General features: G+C 44.0%; 1 long non-coding RNA gene across 2 annotated transcripts in view; it reads right to left on the bottom strand.

Annotated features, from left to right (window-relative positions):
* The window catches only part of LOC107967797 (uncharacterized), a 63,362-nt gene that overhangs the window by 28,270 nt on the left and 12,509 nt on the right, over positions 1-22,583 (bottom strand). For both annotated transcript variants that reach the window (XR_010148160.1, XR_001708509.4), the window contains exon 3: positions 6,905-8,634. This is a non-coding gene — a long non-coding RNA (uncharacterized LOC107967797). The remainder of the gene's footprint in view (positions 1-6,904; positions 8,635-22,583) is intronic.

Below are 22,583 nucleotides of genomic sequence, written 5' to 3' on the forward strand. Positions count from 1 at the left end.
AGAAGCCTTAGACTATTGGCTTAGATTTGGGGTTGCAAAACCATTGTCTACCCAGACTGGGCAGGAAATGAAAGTTAGTAAGTGAGTTGGGTGTAAGATGATAAAAGGCGGCTGCCACTTAGTCTCAGTGTTGGGAGGCAATGGGGAGTAGTGGGGAGCGCAGTTAACTCAAGCAAATTTGCCTCGATTAAAGACAGCAGCTGCTGGCCCTGAGCCAATTGTTGCCATGTGTAAATGTAGGTCCAGTGTTGACTAATGTTTTGAAAGAAATCAAAAACCTTGAGTTTCATGAGAAATTGATCTGCGTTTTAAAATATTCCCAACTATTTTAAAACTGCAAAGTTTTAAAAGCAACCTGTGAGCTGTCTCCTCCCTCTCCCTAATACAGCCACTAAATATGGCCGTTAACTATCTGTGTGGTCCCACATTTAAAATCCTTGGAGTACACAGATGACATCTGATTTTACCTCTTTATTCTGTAGGTATAAGAAATAGACCTCAGCTTTCATCTTAAGTCACATGGTCGATGGCAGAGCTGGGACCAGAACCAGTTCTGAGTTCTGCCCTTCTTTTCTTCCCAATATAGATTCTAGAACAGTGTGTTTCAGATTGGACAGGAAGTGTATTCTGAGTAAGGACAAGTGAAGTCTCTTGTTCTCCATGGAGAACAGTGAATCCTGCCCTAGTCCTTGATGGTGATGTTGTCAGCAATGATGCTGATAAATATCAGGTAGAATGTTTTGGGCAGCAAGTAACAGAAAACCTTGATTCACATGGACTTAAACTCCTCCTCCTTCCCTCTCTCCCTCACTCCTCCCTTCTTCCCATCTTCCCTGCCTCCTTCCTCTCTTTCTCCCTCCCACTTCCTCTCTACCTCCCTCTCTTCCTTCCTTTTTTCTTTCTTTCTTACCCCCTCCTTCCCCCTCCTACCTTCCTCTCTTCCTCCTTTTCTCTCTTTCTTCCTTTCTTCTTTTCTCTCTTCTTTATCCCCTCTTCCCCACCCCTTTCCCTTCCTCCGTTTCTCCCTCTCTCTCTTCCTTCCTTCTTTCTTTACTCCCTCCATTCCTTCCTTCCTTCCTCCTTTCCTTCTTTTATTTCTTCTTTACTCCCTTTTTCCCTCCTTTCCTCCCTCTCCCTCTTTTTCTTTCTTCCTCCCTTCTCTTTCTTTCCCTATCCCTCTTTCCCTCTGTTCCTCCCTTCTCTTCCTCCCTTCCTTCTCTTTCCTTCTCTTCCCTTTCACTTTCCTTTCTTTCCTTTTCCTTCCTCCCTGCTTCCTTTCCTCTCCTCTTTCTTCCTTCCTTCTCTTCTCTTTTCTTTCTTTTCCCTTTCCCTCTTCCCTCCTCCCTATCCCCCTTTTTCTCCCTTCCCTTCTCTCCCCACTCATGTCCTCTCCTCTCTTACCCTTTCTTTCTCTTCCCTTTCCTTTTCTTGCCCTCCCTCCCTTCCTCCTTTTCTATCTCTCACTCTTCCTCCCTTTTGTAAGAACAAGGTTGACAACAGCAAGGTCTATGTATTTCACTGATTCTCCTAGAGATTGAGAATGAAAGTCTCTCTTTTCGAAACCTCCCTGCAGGCATGGGCTATATAGATCCTTCTTTTTTTAATCTAGTTGAGCCCATGTGTCCACTTCTGGGTCAATTATCAGTAGTCAAGGGATAGCTGTTTGCTGATCAGTTGAGCATTTCAGTTAACCCCACAACTGAGATGGGATTCTGTAGGGGAAGGCATAGTTTTGTGTGTGCTCACCTTCCTGTTCACCTGGATACCTTGGCTCCTTGAGGAGGCCAGTGAGCCAACTTGTGGCTCTTCAGAATGTTCTTGTGGTGAGCTGCCCCTGGGCTTTTCCTCAAATATCTAGAAGCCCAACTCTCTGTTTTCCTGGTGAACCTAGTCTAAGGGCAGAGCTTCCCAATCTTTAGTGACACCAGATAGCCCAAGAATGTTCATAAAAATGAACATTCCCAGGCCCCCATCCTCAGAGATCTGAGAATCTGAATATTTTTACATTTCCCCAAGTGATTTTTATTTGGGTGGTCAAGTGTCATAATTTAAGGAGCCCTCCTCTAGGCTATGACACCTGGATGGCTCCAACTCACATATATTTAAGAAGTGGCCATCGGCCATCAAAGAAATTCGTAGGTTCATGAAAGGTAGAATTTTAATCTGTTATGGCACAATAGAAATTTCTTTTTTGTACCTACCTTTGAATTCTTAAAATTAGCATCTTCATTTCCAATCATGGTTTTCTGGAGTGCATATAAGGCACCTTTAGAAAAGAGTAAGGAAGCATTTGGGAAGAAGATAAAAGGAAGGCTATTTGTCCACTTTGACCAACATCTCAACTTATCCTCAGTCCATGGGCCACAGATATGGGGGAGAAGTTGCCCTGGTTCTAATTAATTAATGTAACCCTATTTGTGGAATTTTGGCCACTGTATGATTGAGGTTGTACTTAAATAAAGTTGACTCACAAGTGGGAAAATAATTGCCACTCAGAATTTAATCATTCTGATAACTCAAGGGAGTTTCATGCTAGCATTTAACTCCTCTCTGTAACTTGCCGTATCTCCTATTTATTTATTTATTTATTTTTGAGACAGAGTCTTGCTCTGTCACCCAGGCTGGAGTGCAGTGGCGTGATCTCGGCTCACTGCAAGCTCTGCCTTCAGGGTTCATGCTGTTCTCCTGCCTCAGCCTCCTGAGTAGCTTGGACTACAGGTGCCCGCTACCATGCCCAGCTAATTTTTTTTTTTTTTTTTTGAGATGGAATCTCACTCTGTTGCCCAGGCTGGAGTGCAGTGGCTCCATCTCGGCTCACTGCAAGCTCCGCCTCCTGGGATCATGCCATTCTCCTGCCTCAGCCTCTTGAGTGGCTGGGACTACAGGCATCCGCCACCACACCCGGCGAATTTTTTGTATTTTTAGTAGAGACGGGGTTTCACCGTGTTAGCCAGGATGGTCTAGATCTCCTGACCTCGTGATCCGCCTGCCTCGGCCTCCGAAAGTGCTGGGTGAGCCACCGCACCCAGCCTATATTTCCTTTTTAAAAAAACTTTTAAGTTCAGGGGTATATGTGCAGGTTTGTTACATAGGTAAACTCGTGTCATGGGGGTTTGTTATACAGATTATTTAATTTCCGTGGTATTAAGCCTAGTACCTATTAGTTATTTTTCCTGATCTTTTCCCTCCTTCCAGCCTCCACCCTCTGATAGACCTCAGTGTGTGCTGTTCCCCTCTGTGTGTCCATGTGTTTTCATCATTTAGCTCCCACTTATAAGTGAGAACATGTGGTATTTGGTTTTCTGTTTCTTCTTTAGTTTGCTAAGAGTAAAGGCCTCCAGCTCCATCCATGTTCCTGCAAAGGACATGAGCTCACTCTTTTTTAAAGCTGCATAGTATTCCATGGTGGCTATATCCCTTTTGACATAGAGAGAGCAGACCTTGGACTCAGAGACTTGATAGTAACATCAATATAGATATATTAACTTCAATATAATTAAAAGCATCTAGCTATCATTTAATTGCTTTGTTTTCCCTTCATTATATATCAGGCAGGATACATGCCAGATTATGCTGACCTAAAAAAGTCCCCATAGCTTCAAATAACAGTTTTATTTTACATTCACACTGCTTGTCCATCATGGGTCTCAGGGGATTTCCACTTACTGGAATCACTTAGGGATGCCCGCTGATGCAGGGACCACCATCTCAAACATTGTTCGTTCCCATCGAGAAGATAAGGTAATTTTGATAGTTTTCACATACCTGTTAAATAGTGTGGCCTGAGTAATACACAGGGAGCTTCTGCTCACAGCCTATTGATTAGAACTAGTCACATGGCCCTGCCCAGCCACAAGCACCCAGGAAGTAAGAGCCTCTCATGTGACTGGGAGGGGAGAACTGGGGATATTTGATAATGAGCACAGGCACCCACCACACATTGTGCGTATTTGCTCTGTTCCTCCATCATTGTTTTCTACTAGATTCTGAAGGTAGGCACCTTCCTTAGGGATGTGTTAACCTAGAGTACAGCCAGCTGTCCATGTAAAACTGCAACCGGACAGCCTGGGTGTGACCCTGGGCATTAACCCCCCCTGACTGTGTGCCTTTGGGCAAGTCACTTCACCTCGTTGGTCCTCAGTTTCCTCATCTGTAAAGTGGGATAGTAATAATGGCACTGACTTCAGAGGGTCATTGAGAGATTAATAAAAGAGTTAATACGTGCAGTGAACATTGAGTGTGGCACATAATACACACTCAGTAAATGTTAACTGTGGCTTTTGTAGCCCTGGAGCCAATCAATTACCTAAGCAATTACAATTAAGTGTAATGGGTGTGTGTGTAGTTGTATTAGTCAGGGTTCTCTAGGGGGACATAACTAATAGGATAAATATGTAGATAAAGGGGAGTTTATTAAGAGAATTGACTCACATAATCACAAGATGAAGTCCCACAATAGGCTGTCTGCAGGCTGAGGAGCCAGGAAGCCAGTGTGAGTCCCAAAACCTCAAAAGTAGGGAAGCCGACAGTGGAGCCTTCAGTCTATGACCAAAGGCCTGAGAGGCCATGGCAAACCACTGATGTAAGTCCCAAAGTCCCAAAGCTGAGGAACTTGGGGTCTGATGTTCAAGGGCGGGAAGCATCCAGCATGCAAGAACGATGGAGGCCGGAAGACTCATGTAGTCTAGTCTTTCCATGTTCTTCTGCCTGCTTTTATCCTAGCTGTGTTGGCAGCTGATTAGATGATACCTACTCGGAGTGTGGGTCTGCCCCTCCCAGTCTACTGACTCAAATGTTAATCTCCTTTGCAACACCTTCACAGACACACCCAGGAACAATTCTTTGCATCCTTCAGTCCAATCAAGTTGACACTCAATATTAACCATCACATTAATGAAGTGCAGGCTATGTAGGTATCAAGCCGTGGGAAGGGAATGAAGTCTAGGGCTTTATGGGAAAAAGGTCTCCCTGCAGGAGCAGGGCCTGAAGGAAGAGGGTGGTTCCCCAGGGGAAGAAGGTGACAATCTACATCGTAGTCAGAGGGAATTGCAACTATGCAGGATTGTGGTGGGCTTTAATGGACTTCCATTAAAGGAATTCCGGATAGAGAGCTGATTTGAATAAATGGTTGCTGCTTTTCCTTTGGTGCCTTGTAAGTGATATCAGGTTCGTAGCTCTTGCAGACATCTCAATTCTCAGTAAGAGCTGGCCTTCCAGAGCAGCCTTTGCCTTGCCCCTTGGATGTGAACTTCCTATGGCCTAAGACCAATTCATTAAGAGCTCAGAACTGCTCTCGGTGGGTGGCCCAGGAATGACTACTGTCTGCAGAATGGTGGGGAGAAACTTTTCTTAGAGGATTTTTGGAAACATAAGGACTAAATAAATTAGAGTTTGGATTACTTGAGCAAGCGAGTGCTTTTCAGAGTATAGAAAGCTAGGGTGTTTGCGTGTGTGTTGTGGTTGGAGGTGGAGAGAGCTGGTGAGGAAGGAGCAGGAAGAAATCCACAGGGAATTTTTATAAAAGGCAGAACATTGCAGAGCTCTGTTTCTGAAGAGATAGATCATAACCTTTTCAATTTTATGCTAATTTGCCTTCCCCAGTCACTTTGGCTTGGATTTGCTCATCGTGAATCTTCAACCAGGTGTGTGCGTGTTTAAGAAAACTGCTTTGAGCTGCAGTCCTGGCATCAGTCAGCAGCCACCCAGCCTGAAACTTCAATGAGGCTGGTGGGTGAGATCGTCTGGCTGGCACCCTGGTAAGAGTGTCATTTATTGAGACAAACTGACTTTCTAGAAAGAACTTCCACTTGACCAGCAGGCAAGAGCAAAACACATGGTGATGAGGCACAGTGGAGGTTTCTTACCCTCCAGGAGTCATTAAACCAGTAAGGTGCACCGCCATGACTTAAGCCCTCCTATGTGCCGGGCACTGCACCAAGTTCTTTTCCCAGATAATCTCATTTGATTTCCACAGCAACCTTGAAATGGAAACGTTATTTCAAGGAGGATTCCCTGCTATGTCCAATTTGACACAGTTCATTGAGGGAACAGTCATAGCCCAAAATCACAGTTTTTATTACTTGGAAACATGTGTAGTAGATGTCCTGGTTTTTTATCTTATTCCTGACTCTGCAACCCATCTCCTCACTCAAGGAAAAGTTTAACTACCTGATGTTTTAGTGTCTTGGCCATGTCAATTGAAAGAAAATGTCCTATATGCTGGTCTGAAAATCCTTATTTTGGGATGAGGAAACTGAGGATAAGAGAAGTCAAGTCACGATAAGTTCCAAAGTGGCAAAGCTGAGATTGCTTTTTTTTTCCATTTAATATTTTTTAGCATAATTTCAGGCCTGTACACAAGTTGCAAAAAAATTTCTGTATACTCCTTACCCAGTTTCCCCAAATGTTAACACTTTACCCCATTGGTTTTATCCTCCTGCTTTTATTTTTTTCTAAGCCATTTGAGAATCAGTTGAAGGTTTAATGTCACCTTACTCCTAAATACATCAGTGTTTATTTCCCAAAAACAAGGATGGTCTCTTACATTACTGCAGAACAGCTATTAAAATAAGAGGAATGATATGGATACAGACACACTATTATGATTTAATCTACAGAGTTTGTTCATACTTCACCGATTGACAAATAGTCCCTATGGTGTACTTATTGCTAAAACAATAAAAAGAAAGAAAAAAAAAAAACAAGATAAAAAAGAGATGAAAGAAAAAATGTAAAAGAAGGCCCAGACATGCTGGCTCATGCCTGTAATCCCAACACTTTGGGAGGTCAAGGCGGGTGGGTCAGATCACTTGGGCCCAGGAGCTCGAAACCAGCCTGGATAACACAGCAAGTCCTTGTCACTACAAAAAATAAAATAAAATTAGCTGGGGGTGCTAGTGCATACCTGTGGTTCCAGGTATGCTTGGGAAGCTGAGGTGGGAGGATCTTCGGAGCCCAGGAGGTCAAGACTGTAGTGAGGTGTGATGTCGCCACTGTACTCCAGCCTGGGTAACAGAGCTAGACCCTGTCTCAAAGTAAAAAAAGAAAAAGGAAAAGAAAAAGAAAAAAGAGAAATGAAAAGAGAAAAGAAAAAAAAGAAAAAGAAAGAAGTGAAAAGAAAAAAATTCTAAATCATACAATGCATTCAATTGTCATGTCTTGTAGTTTCTATTAATCTGGGAGAGTTTCTCAGTCTTTTACTGTGCTGGATGTATTGACAGTTTTAAAGAGTACGGGACAGTTATTTTGCAGAAAGTTCATCAATTTGGATTTGTCACATTAGATTTATGGTGGGTGCTTTTGACAGGAACAGCACAGAAGTAATGTTATGTTCTCCGCAGTGTGTCGTATTAGAAGGTATGTGCTGGCACTGTGCCCTGTTATTGGTGAGGTTTAGCTTTGATCATTTGGTTAAGGTAGTTTCTGCAGTTTCCTCCACTGTAAAGTGACTATTTTTCCCTGTGTAATTAATGAGTATCTTGTGGGGAGATATTTGAAACTATGTGAACATCAGAACTAGGACTTTTAACCCAGACATTCTGACTACAGAATCCACAAACATCTGCTACACTTACCATTTCCCTATATAGTGGGTGTGTGTTCTGGATTTACCAGGCACTATGCTAGTTGAGTTAAAAGTGTTATTGCTTTTAACTCTCACGGTAATTTTCAGAGATATGGGTGTCCCATCTCCCACACTGAGTTTCCCATCTATGTCATAGAAACAGATTCAGGATATGGAATGATAGACAATGGAGGCTTGGAAGGCTGGGGGAGCAGGAGGGTTGTGGATGATGAGAAATTACTTAATGAGTATAATATACGTTATTTGGGTGATGAATACCCTGGAAGCTCTGACTTCACTACTACACAATATAGCCATGTAACAAAATTACACTAGAATCCAATAAATGGATACTGATAGAAACTTAAAAACTCCAAGTATATTCAGGATCCAAATGAGTTAATCAGCTCTTGCTAAAAGAATGAGAAAGGTGATCTCCAGTTCCATCCTCTGGTCGTAGAACCCAAACTAGGAGCTGAAATGGCTCTCACAGATTCCCAAGGAGCAGATGTCCCTGTAAGTATTATACAAACAAAACTCCTGCCAGAGATGGGAACTAATAGGGGAAAATCCATGTGCGTGCAACTTGGAAAGGGCCTGGATCAACTGCAGGAATGGCTTTTTATGAGATTTAATATTCCCCTCACTGGAGACACATTACTATCGAATAATAAACAGCAGAGTCTGCGGTGTTGATCTTTAAAGTAAATCCTATTGCTATTAGCTTATCTGTCCAACTATTAAAACTAATAAAATAATAAACTCTATGACACAGACACTTAGCTCAGTTTAGTCCTCCCTCCTAACTGCAATTTTCTCCTTCTATGACTGTTGTTTTTTTTCAGCAATTTCCTGCTTATCATTAAACTATCTGGAACATTTTCATATGTTTGGATGACAGTTTTCAGTTGCCCTGGGATATTTTTGTATTCCTCTCTCTCTCTCTCGAAATTTATTGTCTATTTTTACTTCAATCTTTACTTAACTTTTGCAGCCTGTCATCCCAGCAGGCAGGAATGCTTCTTTGTCAGGTTCAAAATCACCTGCCTCTTGGGGCCATTGTGAACTTGCTAAAGAAAAAGAGAAAAAGCACTCCAAATTAACTGGGGAGGGGAACCCGAATACTCATTCAGGCTTCATTTGCTATGCAGTCTCTGAGAAACTGGTCAAAATTATTTTATAAGTTTCGAGAAGATCAGGAAAAAAACCATACAGATGGATTACTTCTTATGTGGGGGTTAACTAAACGTACAGTGATAGCATAAGGCAATCTGAACATAAAATAAAAAGATCCCCAAGTCTCCCTTAGACTATTCCTGTACTAGAGACCAATATCTCATCCTTCTATAAGTCTACCAGATGCAGTTTTGTTTCCATCATTGAAGATCTCTTTCTGTATTTGAGAACCAGAAAAAGTAGCTGACTGTATTGAAGGGGCATGTTGCATGTTGTATGTAAACAGTCAGCTGTGTTTAAGGGCCATGTATATATGCCCCTAGAATGACACTCAATATAGTGGATGCTCGGACTGAGTGAAGACCAAATTTACCCTCCCATCTCACTTTTTGGGGCATGTGCTCACAGTGAAATGTTTTGGTTCTCCCTCTCTCTCTCCCTCTTTGTCCTACAGCAGAGAGTTGGACTTTCTTATAATAACTGTATCAGGCAGGGTGCGGTGGCACATGCCTGTAATCCCAGCACTTGCACTTGGGGAGGCTGAGGCAGGCAGCTCACATGAGGCCAAGAGTTAGAGACCAGCCTGGCCAACATGGCAAAACCCTGTCTCTGCTGAAAATACAAAAATTAGTCAGGAATGGTGGTGCGTGTCTATAATCCTAGCTATTCAGGAGGCTGAGGCATGAGAACTGCTTGAACCCAGGAGGTGGAGGTTGCAGTGAACCAAGATGGCACCACTGCACTCCAGTCTGGATGACAGAGCAAGACTCTGTCTCAAAAAAAAAAAAAGAAAAATCAAAAGACAAAATCTTATTGATGAGACCACCGCCCTGTATTTAATTCTGCAACACCCAGATCTCAGCAGGCCACAGACTTTACAACTTCATTCTATTGATTTTCTGGCCTCAGTCTTAAGAGCATCACAGGTTCTAATATAAAGGAAGACCCTGGGATGAAAGGCTGTTTTCATGTCTCAGGCATCTTGTATTCTATCTCTAGCCATCAGTATTAGCAGTGTTTTGCCAATGTTCAGAAAAGCATAGTATCAGGTGACAATCAACAGACTGAATGGTAATTTGACCCACTGCCAAAACCCTGCAGGTCTTACACCTTCCCCCTTCATTTTAACTTAGTGGATTTGTGTATGTCTGTGTCTGAATGAGGTGAGAAATACGTTATTCAGGCAGGAAGAAAGACGTGCTTAGGAAGAGTTTTAATTTGGCCTGAGTACTTTAGTACCTCAAAAAGGACTTTACTCCACACCCTGCCCCCACCCAAGTATAAAAGAAACATATATTCATTCCAGAAAATATGGAAAAAGCAGTATATCAGTCAAGGGACATGACTGTAAGAAACATAAGCCAACTCTGACTGGCTTAAGCAAAACTTAATTTATTTGATGCATGGCCTGGATAACCGAGCACTGGCAGGAGGTTTTGCAAACTGGGTTTAGAAAGCGGGAACGAATTACGGAAGCTATAGGAGGCAGGAGAGCAAGAGCCATAGCTATAGTGCCATGATGGGAAGTTTCAGGTCAGCACACCTCTGCTTGTGGTGAATGGCCTGGAACTGCTCTTCCTGTTGCATCATTCACTAATTCACTAAAAATGCAAAGTCTTGGGACAGGGCATCTGATTGGGTGGACTAAGGTCACATGACTATTTTCTGGTTGTATCTCCCAACTTCTGTAGTGAAAGGCAAACACCTAAAATTCCCTGGCCACCAATGCACCATATGGGATCCCTCAAAATAAAATTGGGATATGGTAGTCAAGTCCCTTGATTTCCCCCTGTGATCCATGATTTTCACCTCCTGGTGTTTACACTCTCGTGTAGCACCCCCCCCCCCCCCGCCCCCGACACACACACACACACACACATACACACATACACATTAAATCAGAGCTGGTCTGTATGAGCAATAGATTATGCTAGAGGAAACAGTGCATAGCTTCAGAGTTGGGTCATAAAAGGCATTGTGCTTCTTCCTTGGTCTCTTGGGTTGCCTACTGTGGGAGAGGCAGCTGTCAAGTCATAAGGATACTTAAGCAGCATGTGGAAAGGCCCACGCTGGGAGAAAGTGAGGCCTGCTGCCAAAAGCCAGCATGAATTTGCTAGCTGTGTGAGCTGGGAGTGACTCAACTTGGAAGCAGATGCTCCAGCCCCATTCCTGCTTTCAGATGAGAGTGCAACCCGAGACAACATCAAGACTGCAACCTCATGAAAGACTCAGCCAGAATCACCCAGCTCAGCTGCTCCTAAATTCTTGACCCACAAAAACTGCAAGACACAATAAATGTTTATTCTTACTTTAAGTGTCTGAGTTTTGGAGTGAGTTGTTACACAGCAATAGGTAATTAAAACAGTGTCCTCCCAGATCCCTGGAGGTTCTTTTAATTGGCTGTGCAGGTGCTGTTGTTAAGAACTCCAACCTACCATCTTCTCCAGAGCACTACTCCTGTGTGATGTGCACTCCTTCACCCACAGGTCCCTGAGAGTTAGATATTTCCCCATCTCCCACCCCCAGCATGCAATGCAGTCAATTTTTCCATCGGTACTTCTCCCTTATCTCAAAAAGGTACTGACCCTATGATGCAATTTACACTCTAGAGCTCCTCTCAGGACCAGGCTGAGGCTGCACTGCACTGGAAAACACATCTTTTCTGCTTCTCCCCTTCTCTATCTTGCTTTCCTCACGACCTTACAAGTTGAAAACATATCCTCAGTAAACAACTTACACAAGAATTTGCATCTCAGGTGCTAATTCTAGGAAGGAGTAGTGGATCCAAGCTTCTTTCCTCTGAGCTTCTATAACAAAATACCACAGACTTGGTGGCTTATAAACAACAGGAATTTGTTTTTCATCATCTGGAGGCTGGAGGTCTGACATCAGGGGGCCAGCATAGTTGGATTCTGGTGAGGGCTGTCTTCCTGGCTTGGCTGCCTTCTTGCTGAGTGCTTATATAGTGGAAAGAGGGCAAGAGAGCTCTCTGGGGTGCACCCTCATGACCTAATTACATCCCAAAGTCTCCACCTCCTCATACCATCACATTGGAGGTTAAGATTTCAATATATGAATTTGGTGCAGGGACACAAACATTCACAGAACTTCAGTCCATAGTACATGCAAAGGAGAAAAAAACATGAGATATGACTAATATTGTTCATACTATCAAGAGCCCAACTTGTCTCCCCCCCACCCGAGTATTTACACTACTCAAATATATGCATCTCCCTATACAAGCAGAGACAGATCTGCCTCCTCCCTGTAGGGGTAAAAAAAAATCCATATCTTGTTAGTGAATGCACTTAGCCACAAGCACAAGCTTCCTGGGTCAAGTTTATTTTCTTCTATTATTTTGTGCCCTATTTCAGTATCTTGCAACCTATGAAACGACAAATTTAACTATTCCCATATACCATAGTCTGTGAAAAGGAGAAGAAAGATAATCAAAAGTATTTAGAACATATCAATGTATATCTGACACAAAGAAACAAGATACAATAAATTTTCATAAAAACTCGAAGGCCATGGATAGGATTTGCTACCCTTTCACATCCCATTCCATATTTTCTTTTTGAGTTTATTTACCCCATGAGGTGATCCAAGCCTTTATTTCTGAGAGAACTAAATCCTTGATGTCCTTAAATGGAAGGACTTGCCATAATTTTCCATTCACTTTGACCAGTGTATGTAGCTGCATGGGGCTGGAAGACACCCAAGGAATCCCCTTAGTTCCATTCAGACTCCTCCAGCTCATGTTGTAAATCAGAATTTCTGCTTTCCTTTGATAGAGAGGGTCACCAATCCCAGCCTGCTAGCACCACAAACCTCTCTTTTTATTGGAACATAAGGAGTACCTAGAGCTGCAGGCTTTAGTTGGGCTAGTTGGGCTAGTTGGCCAGTCATAGTTAGGCTCCCTCTTGGAAGCATCACATGTCGAGATTCAGATTCTGAGAAGTTATGTGAGGGTGCCCAAGTCACCCAATGGTAGAGACTTGAATTCATGTCTATCTGTTTCCAAAGTTTGAATATTTAGCTGATTCATCTGCTTCAGTGAGTGTAAAGACCTTTGTATTCTGTGTAGGTCGTGGCAGAGGACAAGTAGAAGGGGGTATTAGCAGAGAAATGCCACCCAAGAAAAGGCTGTGTGGGGTAGTGGAACAACCCATGGCTAGAGTCCCAGCTCTGTACTTATATTTATTCAATGTATTCAACATTATTTGGCAAGCTCTTTCTATGTGGCAGGCACTGTCCTAGGCACTAAAAATAGAGCAGTGCTCATAAACAAACTCTTGCATTTTCCTTTTTAGTCATCTGTCCCCTGCAAGTTATTTCACTTCTCTGAGCCTTGCTCTCCTGCCCTATAAGATGAGGGTATTAATACCTACCAGATGAGAGCAGTCAATTTGTTTTGTCACTAGGAAAGTGAGGACATTAATATCCAATCTTGCTGGGAGAATTAAATCAGGCAAATGTAGATAGATCCATTTATTGCACCAACAGTTATGGACCATCTACTGTGTGGCAGTGGCTGGGCTGATCTCTGAGAACACATCCAGTGAACGAGCCAAATATAGTTTCTGCTGTCTTCGACCTTGCACTGAGTAAAGTTGGATATTAAGCAAAAAATCACAACCATGACTAGGGTTTTCAATGGATATGCAGGTAGCCACAGTGACTGCTATTATTCTTCCTTTTCCTTGCCCTGCAGGTGCTTGTTTCCTCCTACTTCAAGGTCTCCAGAGTTGGGGGAGCTCACAACGCCTCTCTTGTTTGTCTAGGGAGTCCTGAAAAAGAGAATAACATTTTGATGCTGAACGGCAGAGGCAGGGAAGAGTTAAAGTAGAAAAGTTCCTCAAAGGGGCAGCAACCAATGAGTCTGCTGCCATCCTGGCTGAGTCTTGCTGTCCCTTTGCCATGGCTTTAGGTTTATGGAAAAAAAATAAGCTCTTTAGAGAGGAAGAGAGGAAGTCTGTTTTCCTACAGCTCAGCTGAAAATCTCATCGTTCTGTGGAATTCTTTTCCCCCTTTAATGTGCACAGTTTTGGGATGAATTTTGCTCCTCTGTCAGTTTCCTCTGGATGTTTTATTGTAAGGAGGACTTATGGACTCTGCAACCAAACATAAATGGCCAAGTCCTAATTCTGTAGTTCCTTGGTTCTAGCAGCATGTGCCTCGAAAGGTGCCTGGCATGCAGTAGGTGCCCCACAAACATTTGCTGGATGAATTGCCGCCTGCGGACCCCAGGGTAGTCATAATATTCTGGAATATCTGTATTCTCACTCCTCTTGTTTGCAGAAGAAAAAAGTGTCAATCTGTCTTTCTGCATCGGCAGGTCTGTCAGGGTAGAAATACATCAGGGTTCTAGATAATTCATGTTTGAGGAACATCTGCTAGATATGTCATTCCAGTGGCATTTTACAGGTCAGGTCCTTGAAATATTTAAAAAAACCAGGAGACAAGCACATCACACCCATTTTTCGCTCCCACGAGAACAGGCTATGAAATGATTCTACTTTGACCCCTAATTCATTTCTGTGGGGATTCTGCTTATTAGTTGCTGCAAGTCTCATGTGTCTGGCAGAGATGTGTCTGTCTTCTTGTTGGCTAATGGTTTTGTCATTAGCCTGATGAATAGACTTGATCTAACATTCTTCAACTCCAGAGTAGGAGGGACTCTTCCCCTCACCACCCTGCTGACCCTGTCAGTTTACAGCACAGAAATCTTCCAGTTGGGTTTTGTAAGGAGGCAGATTTAACAGAAAAAGTGTTTCTTCTTCCCTGGCCAAGTCATTTTGGATTGAGAGTGTACAAAAGTTGCTTTGTAGTTTGAGAACTGCTCATAAAAGTAAATTTCTTTTTCGATGCAATGATTGGAATTGCTTTGCTAGAAGAAAGTTCCATATAACTGGTTACTTACTGGCATATCTTGTATATTGTAATAACCTCAGGCACATGATAGGCATATTTATTAAATGAATAGTCATTATGTAAATGGAAAAAGATAAATAAGACCAAAGGGTGACAGATATTCAACAAATATTTGATGAATAAAGAAGTTAACAGATAAAATAAACGAATGAAAGTAGTTCCCAGGATGAAAGAAACATGAAGTCACTGAGACTGGAATGTGCTAGAGAATTGCAGGGTGTCTGTCAGCAGATAATGGTGCCCTTGCTTTTCTTCCCACAATTCGCAGGGGAGGTTTCTCTGCACCTGCCTTTGTCCAAGGTGACTCATTTCTTCCGGCCACAATTGTCTGACCAGAAATGGCATCTAGCCCCAGGGGACAAATAAAAAATGTCTTCCCCAAGAAGACAGAACTGAAGCTTAGATGAAGATTCTGTGTTGCAGGGACAGTAATATGCTCATGTGACTACTACAGGAAGCCATCTTTCGCTTGCCAATGAGATAAGGAAGAAGGAAAAGATAATCTGCCATGAGGAAGAAGAATAAAAGAATAGAAAAGAGGGAGAGAGAAAGAGAGAGGGAGGGAGGGAGGGAGAGAGGGAGAGAGAAAGAGAGAGAGAGAAAGATTGAATCAGGAAAGAGAAATGGGCCGCACCCGGTTGCTAATGCCTGTAATCCCAGCACTTTGGGAGGCTGAGGTGGGTGAATCACCTGAGGTCAGGAGTTCAAGACCAGCCTGGTAAACATGGTAAAACCTGGTCTCTACTAAAAATACAAAAATTAGCGAGGTGTGGTGGTGCATGCCCGCTTAAACCTGGGAGGCGGAGGTTGCAGTGAGCCAAGATCGCGCCACTGCACTCCAGACTAGGTGACAGAGTGAGATTCCGTCTCAAAAAAAAAAAAAAAAAAAAAAAAAAAAAAGGGTGGGGGGAGAGAGAGAGAAAGGGAGAAAGAGAAATGTCTGGATACCTGAGATTCTTCTAGTTCCCAGATATAACCCCAAATCTTTATAATTTCTTCAACATTTTCCCTGAAGTTAGCATACATTGATTTATGTCATTACAAACACTCTTTTTGAGTCAGGGTCTCACTCTGTTGCCCAGGCTGGAGTGCAGTGGCACGTTCTCAGCTCACTGCAACCTCTGCCTCCCAGGTTCAAGTGATTCTCCTGCCTCAACCACCCAAGTAGGTGAGTTTACAGGCATGTGCCACCACACCCAGCTAATTTTTGTAGTTTTAGCAGAGACGGGGTTTACCATGTTGGCCGGGCTGGTCTCTTAACTCCCGGTCTCAAGTGGTCCATCTCAGCCTCCCAAAGTGCTGGTATTATAGGTGTGAACCACTGCACCTGACCCCCAAACACTCTTAACATATGTGCCCAGAGATGAGACATTGTAGCCTTCATGGTCTTTGTGCATTCAAAGGCAAAGACTGGATCTCTCAAGCAGCCTTGCTAATACTTCCAGTTCCCTTCCTACTTCTTAAGGTCCTAGGTTGTAATGAGTATTTTTTTTTTCTTTTTAAGTATAAAAAAAGAAGAAGGAGGAGAAGAAAGCCGAAGGGGGGAGGAGAAAGAAAAAATGAAACCCCTTTGCCCTCATGTCTGTGAACTGGCTGATGAGGCGCTGCTGTTTGATTTGGTTGCCACTCAAGGCTGAGGTTTGTCTTCTCCACTTTTCGCATGGACTTCTGTTGCTTTTTCTTGGCTTCTGGTTGCTCAAGAGGACTGAAGGGTGTCCAGGGCAGGGCTGTGGTGTTTGCATTGGCTCTCAGAGCTGAAGGGGCGGCAGAAGGGCCTGACCTCCACCTCAGAGCAACAGGAGTTTCCTTTCTGGGGTTCCTTGTCTCGGGGATTAGGACAAAACACACCCACAGTTGAGCTTCAGTAAAACCTGATTAGAGTCTCCCGGAAGTGTTTGTTTTGTGGGGCTACCACTACAGATCATGGGAAACAAATGCTTCTTCTCTTCCTCTCTCTTCTCTTCCCCAGCAAGGGAGGCTGGTGGTTTTGGCTGCCTTGGTGGAAAAACCAATACTCTTCCGCAAATGGGTTCTTCTCACAGCCGTGAATTAGTGTTGGCACAGACGCCTCTGAGTGGGGATCCCACAAAGGTGCAAGCCTTTGCAAAGACAGGACCTCAAAGACGTGGGGTGGATGGGGCAGGTGGGTCAGGTAGAGAGCCAAGGAGGGCAGTGGGTGTCCCTAAATGGAAATGCTGACAAAACTGAGAGTTAGGAGGGACAAGGTGTCCTGGCACCTTTCTCCGTGTCAGACAGGGCACTTCAGCCAGTTTGCAAGGTGTTGGCCAAGGCATCTGTGAAACCCAGCAGCCAAGAAACCTCATGACTGGCTGGGAAAAGCACAATCATAACAAGAAGAAGAAGAAAGGAGCTTGTTTTATGAATACATTTGCAGAGCCTGGAAACTGCAGGGAAGGGGAAGTTTAACATAATGGGACCCTCGTGGAATCCCTCTCATCCGCCTAAAACACACACCTCTGTGGTTTCTTTTCTCCCCGATGTCCTTTCTCAAGCACCACCTCCACCTTTGCCACCCTGACCCCATTGGCTGGCCTTTTCCTCCCCTTGCCCTCACCAATCAGCTGGGTCTGCCAGTCCGAAGGCTAGGGCATGACATATTTGCACCATGCGTAAACACCACTCACCATTAAGAGCTCCCTCTAATGAGAAACAGAGCCACGGAGGGGAAGCTTCAAAGTGGTTAACGGAAGGAAGTGCCTGGAACGAAATCCGACTTGATGTCCCAATTAATACGTCCCCTAATTCTATTTCCTGCCCTTGTGGGCTTGCAGCCGCCTCCCTCTAATTTCTGTGGGAGACAGAGACTCGGCTGATGGGGAGGAAGAAACCTGGAAATGGGGCGGCTTCACGGATGACTTGATACACAGGCAATGGGCATATTAGGACAAATTAGGGAATTAAGGAGGAGGAAAAAAAAGAGACGACGACAGTCAGAGGAAATGTCATCTGAAGTAATAGTATTAATGGAGACTGGGGCATTGCTGGAGAGGGTGGCTGGAGAAATTGAGAGCTCAAAACACCAGCCAAATTGTCTTTTCTTTCAGGCTGGGAGAGAGTAGCCATTGCCAGACCCTTTCTTCTCTGCTCTAGGATGCTGGGGGAAAAACAGCCATGGATCTGTTCAGCAGGATTAGAGGCAGGCCCCAATCTCAGCCCAAAGTCTGTTGTATCCAGGTGAAGGCTTTATGGAAATAAAATGAAATATAAAGACATCAGCCTGGCAATAGTCAAGTTAGAATAAGTGGTGCGCTCTGGAAGTGTGAAAAGACCTTTGAAATATCTCTTTTATAGTCTGGTCAGCCTGAAAGTCCACCATTTGACTGCACTTTTTCAGATAGGCATTGCCCTCTCTGTATCGTCCCATACAGAGACAGATGCTTGCAGAGGGTAAAACATGGCATCCCTGAGGCAGTGGGATAAAGAGTTTGTCAGGGAAATCAGACACCCCAGAAGAAGTGGTGACCAGAAGACCCTCATCCATTCGGCTGCGATATTTGAGCAATCTCTGATTGATTCCCATCTTCAGTTTCTCCAGCACTCTTTTCTATCCTCTGTCCATCTTGCACACACCTGCCTCATGATCTTTCTAAAATACAAAACCCATCTTGTCTTCACCCCACTTAAATATCTGGTGGGGCTCCCCAGTGCCTGTGTGGTCAAGTCTGGCCACTTTAGCATGGCATTTAAGGCCCGTCATAAACCATATGGGTTTTCTCTGGAGCCTGGCTATCCTCCACTCTCCTCCTGGGCCTCCACCCAACCCCAGGGTCTCCCCAGCCTGCCAAACTCATTCCTTCTCCATAGCCTTGCACATGGTGACTTCCTCCAGCTTTATCTTTCTCCCTCTTCTTTGCCCAGGGGGCTCCCTGTTTACCCAACAAGTCTAAGTTCAAATGGCATCTCCTTACTAAAGCCTTTCCAGGCATCTAAGTCATCTCTCTGTGTTCCTGGGGGCCGCTCTTTGAATTTCTGTACCATCCCATATCCCACTGCATTGAAATAATTTGCTTTCGTTTCTGGTTTCCCCAGGAGATTGAATCTCCTAGAAGACACACAGAGGACAGAACTAATGGTACACGTTTCTGTCTATGTGCAGTGTTTGACATAATATCAGAGCTCAATAAATGGAGAGAGAAAGAAGGGAGAAAGAAACAGAGGGACACAGCAAGAGATAGAAGAAAGGAAGTGCAGAAAGAGCAGGAAACATCTAGAACTGCATTGCATTGTCCACGGCATAATTTTATGATTATTTAACCCAGCCACTCACTTAGATGTAAGATTTGGCTGAATTCATTTTAACACTCCTTCAGTTTAAGCAAATTGGCCAGGCTACACAATGCAACCAATGTTTAAGAGCCTATGCTTTGGAAATTTGGATGCAAATTCCCCACTGGGGAAGTCACTTCCCCTCTCTGGGCCTTAGCTCTCTTATCAGTAAAATGGGAACAAGGTGACCTTGAGGAGCAAACAAGGTGAAATACTTAAAGTGCCTTGCCCAGTGCCTAATACGTAGTAAGTGATCGATAAAATCTAATATATATGAGAGTCTTAGCTTGGGAATTCTGCTGTCTTCTCAGGCCATCTGAGGTTCTTTCTCCCTCCTATTACTGGCCTCTGCTGCCCGGGCTCTGCCCTATAATCTGAATTGTTTGCTCTTCCTGCTGCCAGGATAGACAACCCAGGGAGTAGTCCTTGCATCCATGCCAACAGTTACTGGCATTTTGGTTACTGGGAATGATGTCACTCCTGTGTCTTGGCTCCTTAAAGGATCTGATGCATGCCACACACATATGCAAATAAAAGAAAGTTTCCTGGTTACATCCTCTACTTGGGAGCAGAAGTGGTGGCAAAAATTTGCAGGTCTGAGATCGTAAGTCTGAGTTCCTCTGCTGTGGTTTTCCAGACAGTGAAGAACCTGGAGGAACTGCTGAGGCCACACAGTGGGGCTTTTCCATTAACGTAAACCTCTGCACAACTTGAATTCTTTTTCTCACGTCCCTAGGACCTTGTGTTCTCGTTTGGAGCAGAAGTCACCACTCCCTGGCCAGACAGTGCCTGTTCATGTAAACATGGATGCAGTGGTCAAAGAATTCCGTGTTGGAATTTCTCCTTAGGAAATCACTGCAGACAAGAGAATGTTCTTAAGGTCCATAGAAGATGGCTTCAAGGTTGGCTAGGGCATTACCCGAGTCTTTCTCCAAGGGGATGAACTGGGTGCTAGTGGTATTGAGAACTTACCTGAGGCCTTTCTATTGGAATAGTCTGTGGATGTGTTTGAGTCAAATACATTTTACTATTGACAAACTTTGGTCAGGAACCAGAGAGTCTCCCTCTTCTTGACAACTCACGGTATTGGCAGAGTTCTTCCTTCTTCTCATCCTCCTTTTCCAAATACTTCCAGATCCATGATTTACTGGAGATCCTTCTTTGGGGTTTGAGACTTTTTAAAGTCTCCATTTGATCGACTTGAAAAAGATGGCACTGAAAGGTTAACGTTAAGTGTCATAATTGCATGATGTGCTACCCAGATCCATTTCAGGACTGAAGGACTTATTCTCCCCAGCTTCTAGGGGTGTTGCCAGCTGAATGCTTTTAGCTCCCAGCCCTCTGTAGGTATTGACCTCAGCTGGAAAGATCCCTCTCACTCAATATTCCATCTTCCTCCAAGGTCAGCCCACATCCAAAGATTGGTGTGGCAAGAGAATTAAGGCGTATCACCCTGTCCCCAGCTGAAGGGTCATCCCATTTTCAGAACCCCCATGGGGTCGGTTGAGGCCTTTGCTGAGACTACATCACAGCTCAACTTCTCCTTCCACCCAATCCTGACTTTTTTCCCCTCCCTTCTAGCTCCAATATATGTCCTGCACATTAATCTTTACCCCAGAATGTTTCCTAGAGAATCTGCAACCTCAAGGTCAGACAAGGTGAAAGGGGCCAATGTGAGTCTGGAGTACAAACATCAAGACTTCTGCTCAAGACATCCATGGCCAGTTCCTGAGTGCTTACTAGGTACCAGGCACTGAACCAGGAGCTGTAGATGAGGTGATGAACAAAGCTCATGGGACCTGCTCTCATGGGACCATATTTAGAAGGCAACAGACACTGAATTTATAATTATTTACAGGGGTGATGAGTATTAAGAAGAGAAGGTAGAGGATGCTAGAGAAGTAAATAACGGGTATCACACCAATCTGGGGGATAATATAAGGCTTCCTAGAGGCAGTGACGGTTGGATTAGGACCAAAGGATGATGAGGACAAGTTAGCCAGGCAAAGATAAGGGAGGGAAAGACAGTAGCTAAGAACAAGTAGAGTTTGGAGGATGTATGCCATGACAATATAATTCACAGGACTCTGGGAGAGGTGGGGAGCATGGTATAAAAGGAGTCTGGGTGCATGAGGCAGTGGCTTGGACCACTTGGATAATCCGGAAAGCTCTGGATCACATTTACTGCTTCACTCAAAGATAGGTAGAATCTATTTCTCCTCACTCTGAATCTAGCTGGGCTTGTGACTTCCTTGACCAATAGGCTATAGCAGAAGTGATGCTATGCCAGTTCTTGGCCTAGGCTCTAACAGGCCTGGTGATAGCAACCTTCACTTTGGAAGCCTACCACAAGGTTGTAAAGAAGCTCACACTACTACTGAATAATGAAACATCCCACGGAGGACAAAAGACCACATGGAGAAATACTGAGTTTCCCTGCATCTGAGGAAGCCCACGTGGACCTTCCAGCTCAGCCCAGCAAACAGCTAAATGCAGTAAGTGAACCCAAACAATGCCCCTAAACTGGGGCAAAAGAACCACCCAGCTATGCCTAGCCTGGATTCTTGACCCACAGGATTGTGAAAAATGATAAATCATTTTTGTTTTGAACCTTGAAGTTTTGAGGTGGTTTGTTACACAGCAATAGCTAACTGAAACATTCTCCCTCAGGAAAAGAAAATCCCTCATACACATCTATCTTTAACAGCTCACAATTACTGAGTGCCAACAATGTACCAGACTTTGTGCTATGGGAGTTTTATATTTTATTTCATTGAAATCTCACCAAAAACCTGATGAAGTAGGCATTTATGTCCATTTTAGATGAGAAAAAAAAAAGAGGTTCAGAATAAATGTGACTTGCTCAAGTCACTCAGCTAGTGAAGTGGTGAAATATGGATTTGAACCCAGAACCCAGGTGGTGTTTTTTTGTTTCATTTTGTTGTTGTGGTTGTGGTTTTTTTGTTTTTTTGTTTGTTTGTTTTTGAGACAGTGTCTCTCTCTGTCACCCAGGCTGGAGTGCAGTGGCACGGTCTCAGCTCACTTCAACCTTCAAGCGATTCTCCTGCCTCCTGAATAGCTGGGACTGCAGATGAGCACCACCATACCCGGCTAATTTGTGTATTTTTAGTACAGATGGGGTTTTGTCATGTTGGCCAGGCTGGTCTTGAACTCCTGACCTCAGATGATCTGCCCGCCTCCCAAAGTGCTGGGATTACAGGTGTGAACCTACTGACTTTTCTTGCATGGGCTTGGGGAGAGAGGTCAAGGAGACCTGGGCCAAACACTGGATCTATGGGAAGATTAGTCTGTGGATGGCAGATACCACTGAGCTAAGGCTTGTACTTTTCGGACAGTAATTCCTGCATCTCAGGTACTGCCATGGCTATCCAATGCCTCCTAGGATGCCTGGTTCCTCAGTCAGTAAGATTTATCACACAGAGGTCAGGGCAGGGAGAGACCAAACCCAAACCGCAGTTCGTAGAGCTGGTTGTTAGCCCCAGTTTTGCCTCTAACTTGCCAGATGACCTTGGGTCATGTCTTCCCTACCCTGTACTCCTATTTCTCCATCTGCAAAATGAGAGCAGTGTTTTCCTGGCATTTCCAGATTCTTCCTATCAGC

This window comes from Pan troglodytes, chromosome 10, assembly GCF_028858775.2.
Source record: "Pan troglodytes isolate AG18354 chromosome 10, NHGRI_mPanTro3-v2.0_pri, whole genome shotgun sequence".
Classification (NCBI taxonomy): Eukaryota; Metazoa; Chordata; class Mammalia; order Primates; family Hominidae; genus Pan; species Pan troglodytes.